Raw genomic sequence first — 15000 nt, forward strand, 5'->3', positions numbered from 1 at the left:
ATATATATATTATTTTCTTTTAATATAGGGACACCTCTTTTAATTTATCCCCGCAGGGAATTATCACATAACTCAGTATGTGATAATGGCAGACCAATATACATATATATCAAGATTATCAATACAAAATATATATCATTATTAGCCTGCCTCAATTGTAATTATTTATTTGGATTAACGATAAAGTTCGGAAACAATTTGTTATTCTATGTATAATAGAAACCTTGGCCTTTGTTTCAACATTATTATCTTTGGGCTTAAAATATTAACCGTGGAGCCAAGTCTCATATTCATAAATGAATAAAGAAACAAATTTGACGGATTAATATCTTCTCTACCGACAGACAGTATTTTGTCACGTCAATAGTAGATGGCCGGCCCATTGACCATCCTATAGTAGTTTTTGGACCCAATATCTTTAATTCGGGTATTTTCAATTGTCTTTGCCAATCAACCGTTTGGTACTCTCTCATATAATAAGAGAATACACATATAATTCCATTATATGGATATATCTTCATTATTTTATTTGCTACATCACCCTATAATAGTTTTTGAACCCGTCAACTTCAATTCGGGTATTTTCAATTGTCTTTGCCAACCATTTATATGGTATTCTCTATTATAATAAGAGAATACTAGTGTATATCCATTATATGGATATATCATCTTCATATTATTTGCTACACCACCCTATAGTAGTTTTTGAACCCATCATCTGCAATTCGGGTATTTTCAATTGTCTTTGCCAACCAACTATACGGTATTCTCTCTTATAATAAGAGAATACAAGTATATTTTCATTATATGGATATAATGCCATTTATTTTTCAATATCCATATAATTCATTTAGTTTTGTATGTACAAAACAAGTTTTCTTTATAGTATTGACAAAATCATATGTTTACGCATAACATAAGTTTTGACCAATACGAGGAGGGGCCCGCCAACGACCACCTCCCTATAGTAGTTTTTTACCCCACGCACTACTGCGTGCCTGTTTACAGTACTAGTGCCAGCTATCACTAGGTTTATATATCATGTTTCAGTGATATATGGGTAAATTCTACCATTTATTCTTATGTATATGGCATTTCTATGCCATATTTATACAATCCATTCATATCTTAATGTATATTTATTATATTATACATTATTATGCCTTATAGGTATTATACCTATAAGCCATATCCATACGATTCATTCACTAGTGCCGCCCCTCACTAGGTTTATAATTGTTATATCATTGATATACAATTTATTTCTATATATATGGCATTTATATGCCATATCCATACAATGCATTCACATTTCAATGTATATTTACTTGTTATACATTATTATGCCTTATAGGTATTATACCTATAAGCCATATCCATACGATTCACTTATATAAATATATGTATATTTTTCTATACATAATTTTTTTTTATTTTTGTATGGATTTCTATGCATATCCATAGTTTATATGGATATGCTTGGCGTTCTATATAGTATTGACAAATTCATATGCATAACATAAGTTTTGACCAATACGAGGAGGGGCCCGCCAACGACCACCTCCCTATAGTAGTTTTTTACCCCACGCACTATTGCGTGCCTGTTTACAGTACTAGTGCCAGCTATCACTAGGTTTATATATCGTGTTTCAGTGATATATGGGTAAATTCTACCATTTATTCTTATGTATATGGCATTTCTATGCCATATTTATACAATCCATTCATATCTTAATGTATATTTATTATATTATACATTATTATGCCTTATAGGTATTATACCTATAAGCCATATCCATACGATTCATTCACTAGTGCCGCCCCTCACTAGGTTTATAATTGTTATATCATTGATATACAATTTATTTCTATATATATGGCATTTATATGCCATATCCATACAATGCATTCACATTTCAATGTATATTTACTTGTTATACATTATTATGCCTTATAGGTATTATACCTATAAGCCATATCCATACGATTCACTTATATAAATATATGTATATTTTTTTCTATACATAATTTTTTTTTACTTTTGTATGGTTTTCTATGCATATCCATAGTTTATATGGATATGCTTGGCGTTCTATATAGTATTGACAAATTCATATGCATAACATAAGTTTTGACCAATACGAGGAGGGGCCCGCCAACGACCACCTCCCTATAGTAGTTTTTTACCCCACGCACTATTGCGTGCCTGTTTACAGTACTAGTGCCAGCTATCACTAGGTTTATATATCGTGTTTCAGTGATATATGGGTAAATTCTACCATTTATTCTTATGTATATGGCATTTCTATGCCATATTTATACAATCCATTCATATCTTAATGTATATTTATTATATTATACATTATTATGCCTTATAGGTATTATACCTATAAGCCATATCCATACGATTCATTCACTAGTGCCGCCCCTCACTAGGTTTATAATTGTTATATCATTGATATACAATTTATTTCTATATATATGGCATTTATATGCCATATCCATACAATGCATTCACATTTCAATGTATATTTACTTGTTATACATTATTATGCCTTATAGGTATTATACCTATAAGCCATATCCATACGATTCACTTATATAAATATATGTATATTTTTTTCTATACATAATTTTTTTTTACTTTTGTATGGTTTTCTATGCATATCCATAGTTTATATGGATATGCTTGGCGTTCTATATAGTATTGACAAATTCATATGCATAACATAAGTTTTGACCAATACGAGGAGGGGCCCGCCAACGACCACCTCCCTATAGTAGTTTTTTACCCCACGCACTATTGCGTGCCTGTTTACAGTACTAGTGCCAGCTATCACTAGGTTTATATATCGTGTTTCAGTGATATATGGGTAAATTCTACCATTTATTCTTATGTATATGGCATTTCTATGCCATATTTATACAATCCATTCATATCTTAATGTATATTTATTATATTATACATTATTATGCCTTATAGGTATTATACCTATAAGCCATATCCATACGATTCATTCACTAGTGCCGCCCCTCACTAGGTTTATAATTGTTATATCATTGATATACAATTTATTTCTATATATATGGCATTTATATGCCATATCCATACAATGCATTCACATTTCAATGTATATTTACTTGTTATACATTATTATGCCTTATAGGTATTATACCTATAAGCCATATCCATACGATTCACTTATATAAATATATGTATATTTTTCTATACATAATTTTTTTTTACTTTTGTATGGTTTTCTATGCATATCCATAGTTTATATGGATATGCTTGGCGTTCTATATAGTATTGACAAATTCATATGCATAACATAAGTTTTGACCAATACGAGGAGGGGCCCGCCAACGACCACCTCCCTATAGTAGTTTTTTACCCCACGCACTATTGCGTGCCTGTTTACAGTACTAGTGCCAGCTATCACTAGGTTTATATATCGTGTTTCAGTGATATATGGGTAAATTCTACCATTTATTCTTATGTATATGGCATTTCTATGCCATATTTATACAATCCATTCATATCTTAATGTATATTTATTATATTATACATTATTATGCCTTATAGGTATTATACCTATAAGCCATATCCATACGATTCATTCACTAGTGCCGCCCCTCACTAGGTTTATAATTGTTATATCATTGATATACAATTTATTTCTATATATATGGCATTTATATGCCATATCCATACAATGCATTCACATTTCAATGTATATTTACTTGTTATACATTATTATGCCTTATAGGTATTATACCTATAAGCCATATCCATACGATTCACTTATATAAATATATGTATATTTTTCTATACATAATTTTTTTTTACTTTTGTATGGATTTCTATGCATATCCATAGTTTATATGGATATGCTTGGCGTTCTATATAGTATTGACAAATTCATATGCATAACATAAGTTTTGACCAATACGAGGAGGGGCCCGCCAACGACCACCTCCCTATAGTAGTTTTTTACCCCACGCACTATTGCGTGCCTGTTTACAGTACTAGTGCCAGCTATCACTAGGTTTATATATCGTGTTTCAGTGATATATGGGTAAATTCTACCATTTATTCTTATGTATATGGCATTTCTATGCCATATTTATACAATCCATTCATATCTTAATGTATATTTATTATATTATACATTATTATGCCTTATAGGTATTATACCTATAAGCCATATCCATACGATTCATTCACTAGTGCCGCCCCTCACTAGGTTTATAATTGTTATATCATTGATATACAATTTATTTCTATATATATGGCATTTATATGCCATATCCATACAATGCATTCACATTTCAATGTATATTTACTTGTTATACATTATTATGCCTTATAGGTATTATACCTATAAGCCATATCCATACGATTCACTTATATAAATATATGTATATTTTTCTATACATAATTTTTTTTTACTTTTGTATGGATTTCTATGCATATCCATAGTTTATATGGATATGCTTGGCGTTCTATATAGTATTGACAAATTCATATGCATAACATAAGTTTTGACCAATACGAGGAGGGGCCCGCCAACGACCACCTCCCTATAGTAGTTTTTTACCCCACGCACTATTGCGTGCATGTTTACAGTACTAGTGCCAGCTATCATTAGGTTTATATATCGTGTTTCAGTGATATATGGGTAAATTCTACCATTTATTCTTATGTATGTATATGGCATTTCTATGCCATATTTATATAATTCATTCATATCTTAATTTATATTTATTATATTATACATTATTATGCCTTATAGGTATTATACCTATAAGCCATATCCATACGATTCATATACTAGTGCAGCCCCTCACTAGGTTTATATATCTCATTTTAATTATATATTGGTAAATTCTATTATTTATTCTTGTGTATATGGCACTTATATGCCGCCATATCTATAAAAATGCATTTATATTTCAATGTATATTTTCTATATTATACATTATTATGCCTTAAAAAGTTATTATACCTACCATAAGGCGATATCCATACGATTCATTTATATAAAAGATATATGTATAATTTTCTATACATAATTTTTTTTTATGAATATATGGGTTTCCTAAGCATATCCATATAATACATTTAGTTTTATATGGATTAGATTGGTCTTCTTTATTGTATTGCCAAACTCATATTGATAAAATAAGTTTTGAACAATAAGAGGATCAGCCGCCAACCAACCAACCACTGCTACCATTGGAGGAACATATACTTACTTTTTATATGTCCTCTTACTTGAATGGTCCTCTCTTTACTTGAAAATTTCATTACCATAGGAATCTATTTATACATGGAATATGATTTCCACTACTTTTTCGCGTCACTAATAATTAATATGACGATACAGACTTGCTACCATAACATAAGTCTTGAACAATAATAGGAGCAGACACCAACCAACCAACCGCTGCTACCATTGAATGAACCATATATACAAACTTTTATATATGTCCTCTTTACTTGAATTTTAATACCATAGGAATATTTATACATGGAATATGTTTGCCACTTTATCATCGCGTCACTAATAAGATGACGATACATTTTGTTTGTTCAATATTTACTTATATATTGATGTTTCCAATTTAGGTCTTTTATATTTCTTCTTCCCTACCTTACACACCACAAACAAAGTGGCGTGCGATGCTGCAAGCAAGCATAATGATTATGCCCGCTTGCAACATCTTTATTATCGAATCATCAAGCAAAGGATAAGCTTCAGTGGATCGCAGTATGGCAGCTGCTCAACCACTTACAACACCTTGCCTGTTACAAAAGTCGTTTACAATTGATTCTAGGCTTTGTCATTGTATTAAATAATGCTTTTATATGTAACTAGCGCGGCATCAGGTGATCAAAGATCCTCCCAATTTACTATGTTACAAATTACATTGGCATCACATCCATTGTCGTTTATAAAGTAAATTATAAACTTTAAATGGTTTAGAAGCCATACAATGCAAATTGCCCCTTATTTATCATTGCAGTCCAGCACGGATACGACCTTAGAGGCGTTCAGGCATAATCCAACGGACGTAGCGTCATACCACTGTTCGCTCGAACAAGTATTGTGCCATTGGTCCGTACCTGCGGTTCCTCTCGTACTACGCAGGAATGCTGTCGCAACAACGTTTTGTCATTAGTAGGGTAAAACTAACCTGTCTCACGACGGTCTAAACCCAGCTCACGTTCCCTTGCATGGGTGAACAATCCAACGCTTGGTGAATTTTGCTTCACAATGATAGGAAGAGCCGACATCGAAGGATCAAAAAGCGACGTCGCTATGAACGCTTGGCCGCCACAAGCCAGTTATCCCTATGGTAACTTTTCTGACACCTCTTGTTAAAAACTCTTTAAACCAAAAGGATCGATAGGCCGAGCTTTTGCTGTCCCTGTGTGTACTGAACACCGAGATCAAGTCAGCATTTGCCCTTTTGCTCTATGTGTGGTTTCTGTCCGCACTGAGCTGGCCTTGGGACACCTCCGTTATTATTTGAGAGATGTACCGCCCCAGTCAAACTCCCTACCTGGCAATGTCCTTGAATTGGATCATACCTGAGTAATTGGAGTTATACCAAATTTTCAAATCAAAAATACATAAATGCACCGTTTTATTAAAGAATTTGTTTGCGATTATATAACAAACTCGTGATACTTTGATCAAGAAGCTTGCATCAAAACCCAATACCATAAGATATAATAAATATATCCGTATAATGGCTAGGAAATGATACACGTTCCATTTAATCAAGTAAGTAAGGAAACAATAAGAGTAGTGGTATTTCATTGGCGATACCAAACCGAAGTCTAATATCTCCCACTTATTCTACACCTCTTATGTCTCCTTACACTGCCAGATTAGAGTCAAGCTCAAAAGGGTCTTCTTTCCCCGCTAATTATTCCAAGCCCGTTCCCTTGGCTGTGGTTTCGCTAGATAGTAGATAGGGACAGTGGGAATCGGATCCCTCCGCTTTTATTTAACGTGGCATGTTCCGCAATGAAGGGATTACAACCACGGCATTCTAATATACCCACAAGTGAGTACATAATGCACGGGTCTAGATTAAGCGCCAAACCAACGCCCCGGACTAGAAGCTATAGCTATATACATAGCAACCACCCCAGTAGCAATTCGAGTGCTTACTTGTCGGGCAAGCACTCCCCCTTGCGTAGGGGCGAGATCTATCTAAAGTCTCTACCGTTCTGTGGGTCACGGCACCCGAGTTGTATAACGCAACATCCACGTCGAGCCCGAGGACTCTACCCGCGATATAGGTGTCAACCACAGCCACCACGATACTCCCACAAGGGGGCCAACCTCAATGAGCAGCCTTGGAGCTGCTCAACCCGTGGTACCGAAATTACAGGCTCGGTGAGCCTCACCCCTTCAGCTCCGACAAGCTCGGATGGGGCAACCATTTGCCATATTAGTCGCCTCCTACGACAAGCTATGACAGGCTGTGGCAGAATTCTTCGCCGCTACCACACGGCAAGGGTTTTGGACTAAAAGTCCCTCCTCCTGCGGAACGCTTCGTCAGCAAACGTGTTGAGTCGTCGAGTCCTGTCCTCATCCTCCAGAATCCTTCCAAACGTCCAGTTTTCACCATCTCGCTGCACTCCAAGTCCATCAAGGTCGCGCAAATCTGCATAGAGGGGGCAGTCACACAAGACGTGCTGCCAATCCTCAACTGGATCGCCACATGAGCATGCGGCAGAGTCCGAGAGCGCTCTATTATGCAGAAATGCGTTTAACGATCCGTGTCCAGTGATCAGGAATCCGGTGCGCATCGGAAATCCGAAGTGTGGATTCCGAAATGCCAGAGTGACATCTGGGATGAACTTGTAGGTCACCCGTCCAGATGCATCTACGTCATCCCATCTGTCCTGCCATCTGTGCAGTAAGCACTGCTCCATACGCACCATCTTCTCTTCCCAGCTCAGACTCGTGAGGTCTTCGCCATACAGCAGATCGTATTCCTCCAGCGGGTATCCACGCTTTAGTTTGTATTTAACTGCCATTTGCATGGCAGCTAAATCAAACGGGGGAACGCCAGCAAGAACCTGCAGTGCCGCAGTGGACACTGTTCGGCATACCGGAAGGCTTCCCATAAGGATTAGCCTCTGGCAAGCAAGGAGTCGCCTCTTGGCCACAACTTGCTGCGTCGTAGTGACATACCATACCGAGGCACCAAATAGCGCACAGGGCACCATGAGTCCGGCATAGATGGTCCGCCTGGCTCGAGGACTGAAACCCCAGTCTACTCGAAGCACACGCGCCAATGCTGCAACGACTCCAGCCATACGCTGTCGAAGGTTCCCGACGTGCTCGAGGAATCTCAAGCCTTCGCTGACTGTGATGCCAAGGTACCGGCAGCTGCTTACATACGGCAAGTTTGCTCCAGCAAATTTTACCGCAGGGGGGCGACTTGGTACACGCGAAGGGCCACGCGTAAAGTGTTCGCTTCCTTTAAGCAGCATAATTACCGTCTTACTGGTGGAAACGGCAACGCCGACTTCCATCCCCCACGTTTCAACGATGGACATTAGTTGCGCTCCTTTTGTCTCCAGCGCGAGTCGGGAGTTTCCCTCGACGAGAAGCAGCAAATCATCCGCATACGCACTCAGTGTGCAGTACGACTCAAGGCGCCGGATCAGTACATCCATCAGCAGATCCCAAATGAATGGGCCGCTGATTGACCCCTGCGGACAGCCTCTAGTTACGGGGACATCAACTTCCTCGTAACTGCTTCGGATGACTGCTCTTCTGCCTGAGAAGAAGCTCTGCCACAAGCCCATCTCTCGGCATCCCAACTCCGCCAGTCGGCGCAGTGCAGCACTCCATTCCACATTGTCGAAGGCTCCCTTGAAGTCCACGAAAATGCCGAGCACGTATTTCGCCGGGCTGGCGTGAATACTGCTCTTCACGTGCATCCAAGCATCCTCCACACAACGTCCTTGGCGAAAACCGAACTGCCACCTGCAGCCTTCCGGAAGAACTTCTCTCACACGATCTACCATGATGGCCTCCAGCACCTTTCCGAAAACCGGAAGCAGGCAAATGCCGCGGTACGACGATGGCTCACACCTGTCCTTGTCGGGTCCCTTGAGCAGAGCTACCACACGAGGGCATTTCCACTCAGCAGGGAAGTACCCCGACCGGATGCAGCTGGAATACATCGCCGTAAGATGCTGAGGTATGGCGCGCCACACAGCCTTGCAAATCGTACCGTTGATGCCGTCCATGCCAGGCGAGCGTTTGCTCTTCAACCTAGCGACACAAGCACCAACCTCAGAAACTTCCAGGGGCGGTGGGAATTCCTCCGCTGAGGCAATCGGTGCATCGGACTCCGCAACTGGGAAAAAGTTGCGGAGGAGCACACGCGCACAGTCACTCCAGTTGGTGACTAGCTCGCCATTTACGCGAAGGCACCCAATCTCCGTCCGTTTCTTGCGACCTCGGCACATCTTGTAGACGCGCCCCCAGGGATCGTGTGAATTTTCTCCCACGAAGCGTCTCCAGCTGTCCTCCTTCGTCCTCAGGATGAGCTTCTTGTAGGCGGCCGAGGTAAGTCTCAGCTCGCGCACAATAAGCTCGGCCACGTCGTCATGGCGACGACGTCTGGCATCCTGAAGTCGGCGCCTAAGTCTCCTGACTTCGCGGCGCATCGCACTAAGGTCAGCGGTCCACCAACCTGGTCTCGATCTCGGCGATCCTGCAGTCCTCCTACCCAGAACAAGGTCGCACACTTCGTGGACGATCCTGCGAAGGGTAGAGGCTTGTTGGTCCAGCGGCGATTCTGAGAAGTCTTCCGGAAGTTCGGTTGCCCTACTCACCATTTCCTGCTCGAACAACCGCCAACGTGCATTGGAGAAGTTCCAGGACGGCACCGGAGCTAGGCTCTCAACGGCTGTATCGGTCGTTGGGTTGGCCACAACAGTAACGATGTTGTGGTCACTCAACTCCCAATCGTCCACTCTCCACTCGTATGTGGCTAGCATAGATCCTGCAGCGTTGGCGATCGTCACGTCGATGTCGCTCCGTCCGTTGCTGGACTCGAACGTGTACACCGAACTTGGCTGGTTTAGAACCACGGCTTCCTTCTCCACAATCCACTGAGACAGCAGCTCACCCCGATTATAGTTTGCAAGTCCCTCAGCGTGAGGAGGGAGCTTGCTAAACCACATGGGGGATGCTGCGTTCGCATCAAGGCCAAGGATTGCGGGGGTTCTGCTGGCCAGCAGCAGGACCGCATCCAAGTACGCGAGGTACGGTGGTAAATCGGCATCAAACTGACAATATGCGGAGCATAGAAAGATTAAGCCAAATCTTCCTTTTATGCTCACACATACGCCGTACTCCGTGGTGAGGGGCTCCACTTGCATGCAGGTGACATCCTGGTGATTAACTAGGATGGCCGCCTTTCCTCCTCGATCGGTAAAACTCCTTATACCGTCAGGCAGCTCATCCATCCTCCCGTCGTTCACATATGGCTCCTGGACCAGTGCGAACAGGCTCTTGCTCTCTCGCAATCGGACTCCGAGCTCGATGGTAGCAGCTCGTCCTTTGCCACAATTTGCTTGGATGAAGCTATACATTTTTAATGTCTAGCATTCACCCGCGCCAGCACCGCCGCATACACAGGGCACCCGGGGGACAGCATATGGTGCGCCGATGGGTAGCCCTTGAAGCGGCAATTCCGGCAGTCCACCGGATTGGTGCAGCCTCGCGCATTGTGGCCAGTCTGTCCGCACTGTCGGCAGACCTTGTCGCTCTCCTTCATCCTGCAACTGGCCACCTTGTGGTCGAAACCGACGCACCTATGGCACGCATAAGTGCGCACCAAGGCCCGGCAGTTATATGCAAACCACCCTATGTAGGCTTTTCCTCCGTCCAGGACATCAAGTGCCGTCGCGTCGACCTCTAGCGTCACGTTGACCGTGGCGCCATTAGCCTGCGACCAGGGCTTTTCGAGCCGCACCGTCCTCTTGAATTGTGCCAGGTCCATCTTGTCCTCGAAGTTGTTTTTATACAACTCCGTCATGAAGTCCTCGGGCGTGTGCGCAGTGTCGACGTTGCTCACTACAACCTTTGGCTTAAGTTCCGGGGTCTGCTTAATTTCAAGTCCGGCCTCGCCGAACTTCTTGTTAGCCATCACGCGCTTAAGCTCACTGGACGACGGGGTACGTATAACCGCACCGCCACGCGCCAATCCCCTGACTTCATGGAGTCGGACTCCTAGTGCAGGAGCGATTTCTTTCCGCACCTTCTCCGCCAGCTGCTTGCCCGAGATGGTCGGGTCTGGGCTGTGCACGACTGCCGACCAGGTCTCCCGCGGCTTTCGCGGCATCGGGATCGGCGTGGCAGAAGGCACTGGCAAGCTGGGGTACGCAACTGCATACGACGGCTGGTTAGCAACAGCGACTGGTCGCTGAGCTGGCGGCGGTGGCGTCTTCTTGCACTGCTTGTAGCGATCATCGAGGATGGCATTCCTAATAAGCAGCGACGAGATCAAGCCGTCGTACCTCGTTGCGACTTTCATAATCTCCGTCTGGAGTTTTGCAGACACTATATTCACAATGAGCCCTAGCAGCTCATCCCTGATCGCAGTCGACTCTTCTGCGACGCGGCACGATCCTTGCTTCACGATCTCCATGGAGCAGTGCGACGAGCGAACAACGGGAGGGGGAGAGGGGACTACGACCTCAACTCCAACGGCGACTTTTGCTGCAGCGGCTGATGTCGAGGCTTCAGCGGCGTCGGCAGCGGCAGCAGCAGCGGCAGCGGCAGCAGCAGTAGCAGCTGCAGCTACTACAGCAGCAGTGGGGGCGGCGGCAGCGGGAGCGGGCGGCGGCGGCATCTCCAGAGAAGAGAGCGTCTCCTCTACAAGGGGCTCTGGCCCGCCTCCAACTCCATCCACGGCAACAATCTTTGCCTGCGAGGCGTCCCTTGCGGCAGCACCTCGTCCACGCTTCCCCTTCGGGCGGCCTTTTCGTCCAACATTGACGCTACCTCGACTGCTGGCAGATTCGCTGCCCGAGCATCCGCCCTCCGTCTCCATCGGAGATGGAGCCATCGCCCACCTACCCTCTAAACTTTTTCTCGAGCAAGCTCACTTACCCGATAAGAAAGCTTAGGCGGTACACGCACAGCTGACGCGCGAGAGGAATCACGCGAGAGGGAACACCTGACGCCAAACGCTCTCGCGAAAGCTCTCTCACGAAAGCGCTCTCTCGAAAGCGCTCTCCAAGCACACGCGGCGCGCGCACGTGTGGAATTTTCCACAAAGGAAAACTCCGATTACTCCGCTCACCGCTGACTTTTCCTAAATGTTTTTACACCACCGTACTCCTTTCGCAAAGGCACGAATTTTGACGCAAATTTTAACTTTGTACACCACGTACTTTCCGAGATATGACCGACTGATTGGGACCACGAAAAAACACACGTCCGTCGTTAATCCATTCATGCGCGTCACTAATTAGATGACGAGGCATTTGGCTACCTTAAGAGAGTCATAGTTACTCCCGCCGTTGACCCGCGCTTACTTGAATTTCTTCACTTTGACATTCAGAGCACTGGGCAGAAATCACATTGTGTCAACACCCGCTAGGGCCATCACAATGCTTTGTTTTAATTAGACAGTCGGATTCCCCAAGTCCGTGCCAGTTCTGAATTGATTGTTAATTGATAATCGTTATAATTAATAAGAACTAATTGGTTTAACCCAATTAGTATTCTTAAAAATTTTAGCAAGAAAGTTCCACAATTGGCTACGTAACTAAACTATCCGGGGAACAAGTGACCAACATAAATGCCAGACACTCTATTTACCCAGAACGAGCACATAAACCATGTTATTGTTTCCCAATCAAGCCCGACTATCTCAATCTTCAGAGCCAATCCTTATCCCGAAGTTACGGATCTAATTTGCCGACTTCCCTTACCTACATTATTCTATCGACTAGAGACTCTTCACCTTGGAGACCAGCTGCGGATATTGGTACGGCCTGTTGAGAAGTTTGCGTGTCCCCACCATAAATTTTCAAGGTCCGAGGAGAAAATATCGACACAACAGTATATGTCATGCTCTTCTAGCCCATCTACCATATCTCTCTGCGAAAGACTTCCATGGTAGTACGGCTATAAAACAGAAAAGAAAACTCTTCCGATATCTCTCGACGGCTTCTTTATGGTCGTTCCTGTTGCCAGGATGAGCACGAGGCCCATATTTAATAACAAACGGATACTCAACAGGTTACGGAATTGGAACCGTATTCCCTTTCGTTCAAAATTATTCAAGTATATTAATTAGCTTGATTTATATAATATAATTATATTTGTATGGCATTTGTGTTTTACTTGAAAATTTTCGGCTTTCGCCTTGAACTTAGGACCGACTAACTCGTGATCAACCACTGTTCACACGAAACCCTTCTCCACTTCAGTCCTCCAAGGTCTCATTCGATTATTTGCTACTACCACCAAGATCTGTACCAATGGCAGCTCCATGCAGGCTTACGCCAAACACTTCTACGCATACCATTGTACCTTCCTACTCACTAAAGTTTCAAAATTTATATCACAAGTAATATAAATCATCTACTTTAGCGGTAATGTATAGGTATACAACTTAAGCGCCATCCATTTTAAGGGCTAGTTGCTTCGGCAGGTGAGTTGTTACACACTCCTTAGCGGATTTCGACTTCCATGATCACCGTCCTGCTGTTTTAAGCAACCAACGCCTTTCATGGTATCTGCATGAGTTGTTAATTTGGGCACCGTAACATTACGTTTGGTTCATCCCACAGCGCCAGTTCTGCTTACCAAAAGTGGCCCACTGGGCACATTATATCATAACCTTGAACTTCATATCAAGAAAGTTAAGGTTCTTACCCATTTAAAGTTTGAGAATAGGTTAAGATCGTTTCGACCCTAAGGCCTCTAATCATTCGCTTTACCAGATAAGATTATTTTATATAACATTAAAATGCACCAGCTATCCTGAGGGAAACTTCGGAAGGAACCAGCTACTAGATGGTTCGATTGGTCTTTCGCCCCTATACTCAATTCTGACAATCGATTTGCACGTCAGAACTGTTTCGGTCTTCCATCAGGGTTTCCCCTGACTTCAACCTGATCAAGTATAGTTCACCATCTTTCGGGTCACAGCATATATGCTCAAGGTACGTTCCAGTTAGAGGCATAAATAATATAAATATCATTATACATAACTATATAGAACGCCCCGGGATTGTGTTAATTAGCTATAAATAGTTAAAAAACTAATCCCATTATTAGTCAAGTTAATTACGCTATTAGGTTTATATCCCAATAACTTGCACATATGTTAGACTCCTTGGTCCGTGTTTCAAGACGGGTCCCGAAGGTATCCTGAATCTTTCGCATTGTTAATCATACAAGTGCATATAATAAACACAAAAATCAATGATAATTATGCCATTATATAATTCCGAAAAATTAACGCACTGTATTCATATAAATCTATCAGCACTTTATCAAATTAATAACATTTATTCTGTGTTAAAATGCAAGCAAATTAATTTGAATAAACTATAAGTTATATTTTATGATAAATTTTGTATGCTAATAGATTACAATGTCCTTATATGGAAAAAATGCACACTATTATCATAATATTGTTTAAATATTACAATTTTAATGATGAATTTTCCATAACGGATATTCAGGTTCATCGGGCTTAACCTCTAAGCAGTTTCACGTACTGTTTAACTCTCTATTCAGAGTTCTTTTCAACTTTCCCTCACGGTACTTGTTTACTATCGGTCTCATGGTTATATTTAGTTTTAGATGGAGTTTACCACCCACTTAGTGCTGCACTATCAAGCAACACGACTCTTTGGAAACATCATCTAGTAATCATTAACGTTATACGGGCCTGGCACCCTCTATGGGTAAATGGCCTCATTTAAGAAGG

General features: G+C 42.1%; 1 pseudogene; it reads right to left on the reverse strand.

Annotated features, from left to right (window-relative positions):
- Nucleotides 1-5735: 5735 nt before the first annotated feature.
- LOC119558702 overlaps nucleotides 5736-15000 on the reverse strand; it is a 9463-nt pseudogene continuing 198 nt past the window's right edge.

This window comes from Drosophila subpulchrella, unplaced genomic scaffold (assembly GCF_014743375.2).
Source record: "Drosophila subpulchrella strain 33 F10 #4 breed RU33 unplaced genomic scaffold, RU_Dsub_v1.1 Primary Assembly Seq129, whole genome shotgun sequence".
Taxonomy (NCBI): domain Eukaryota; kingdom Metazoa; phylum Arthropoda; class Insecta; order Diptera; family Drosophilidae; genus Drosophila; species Drosophila subpulchrella.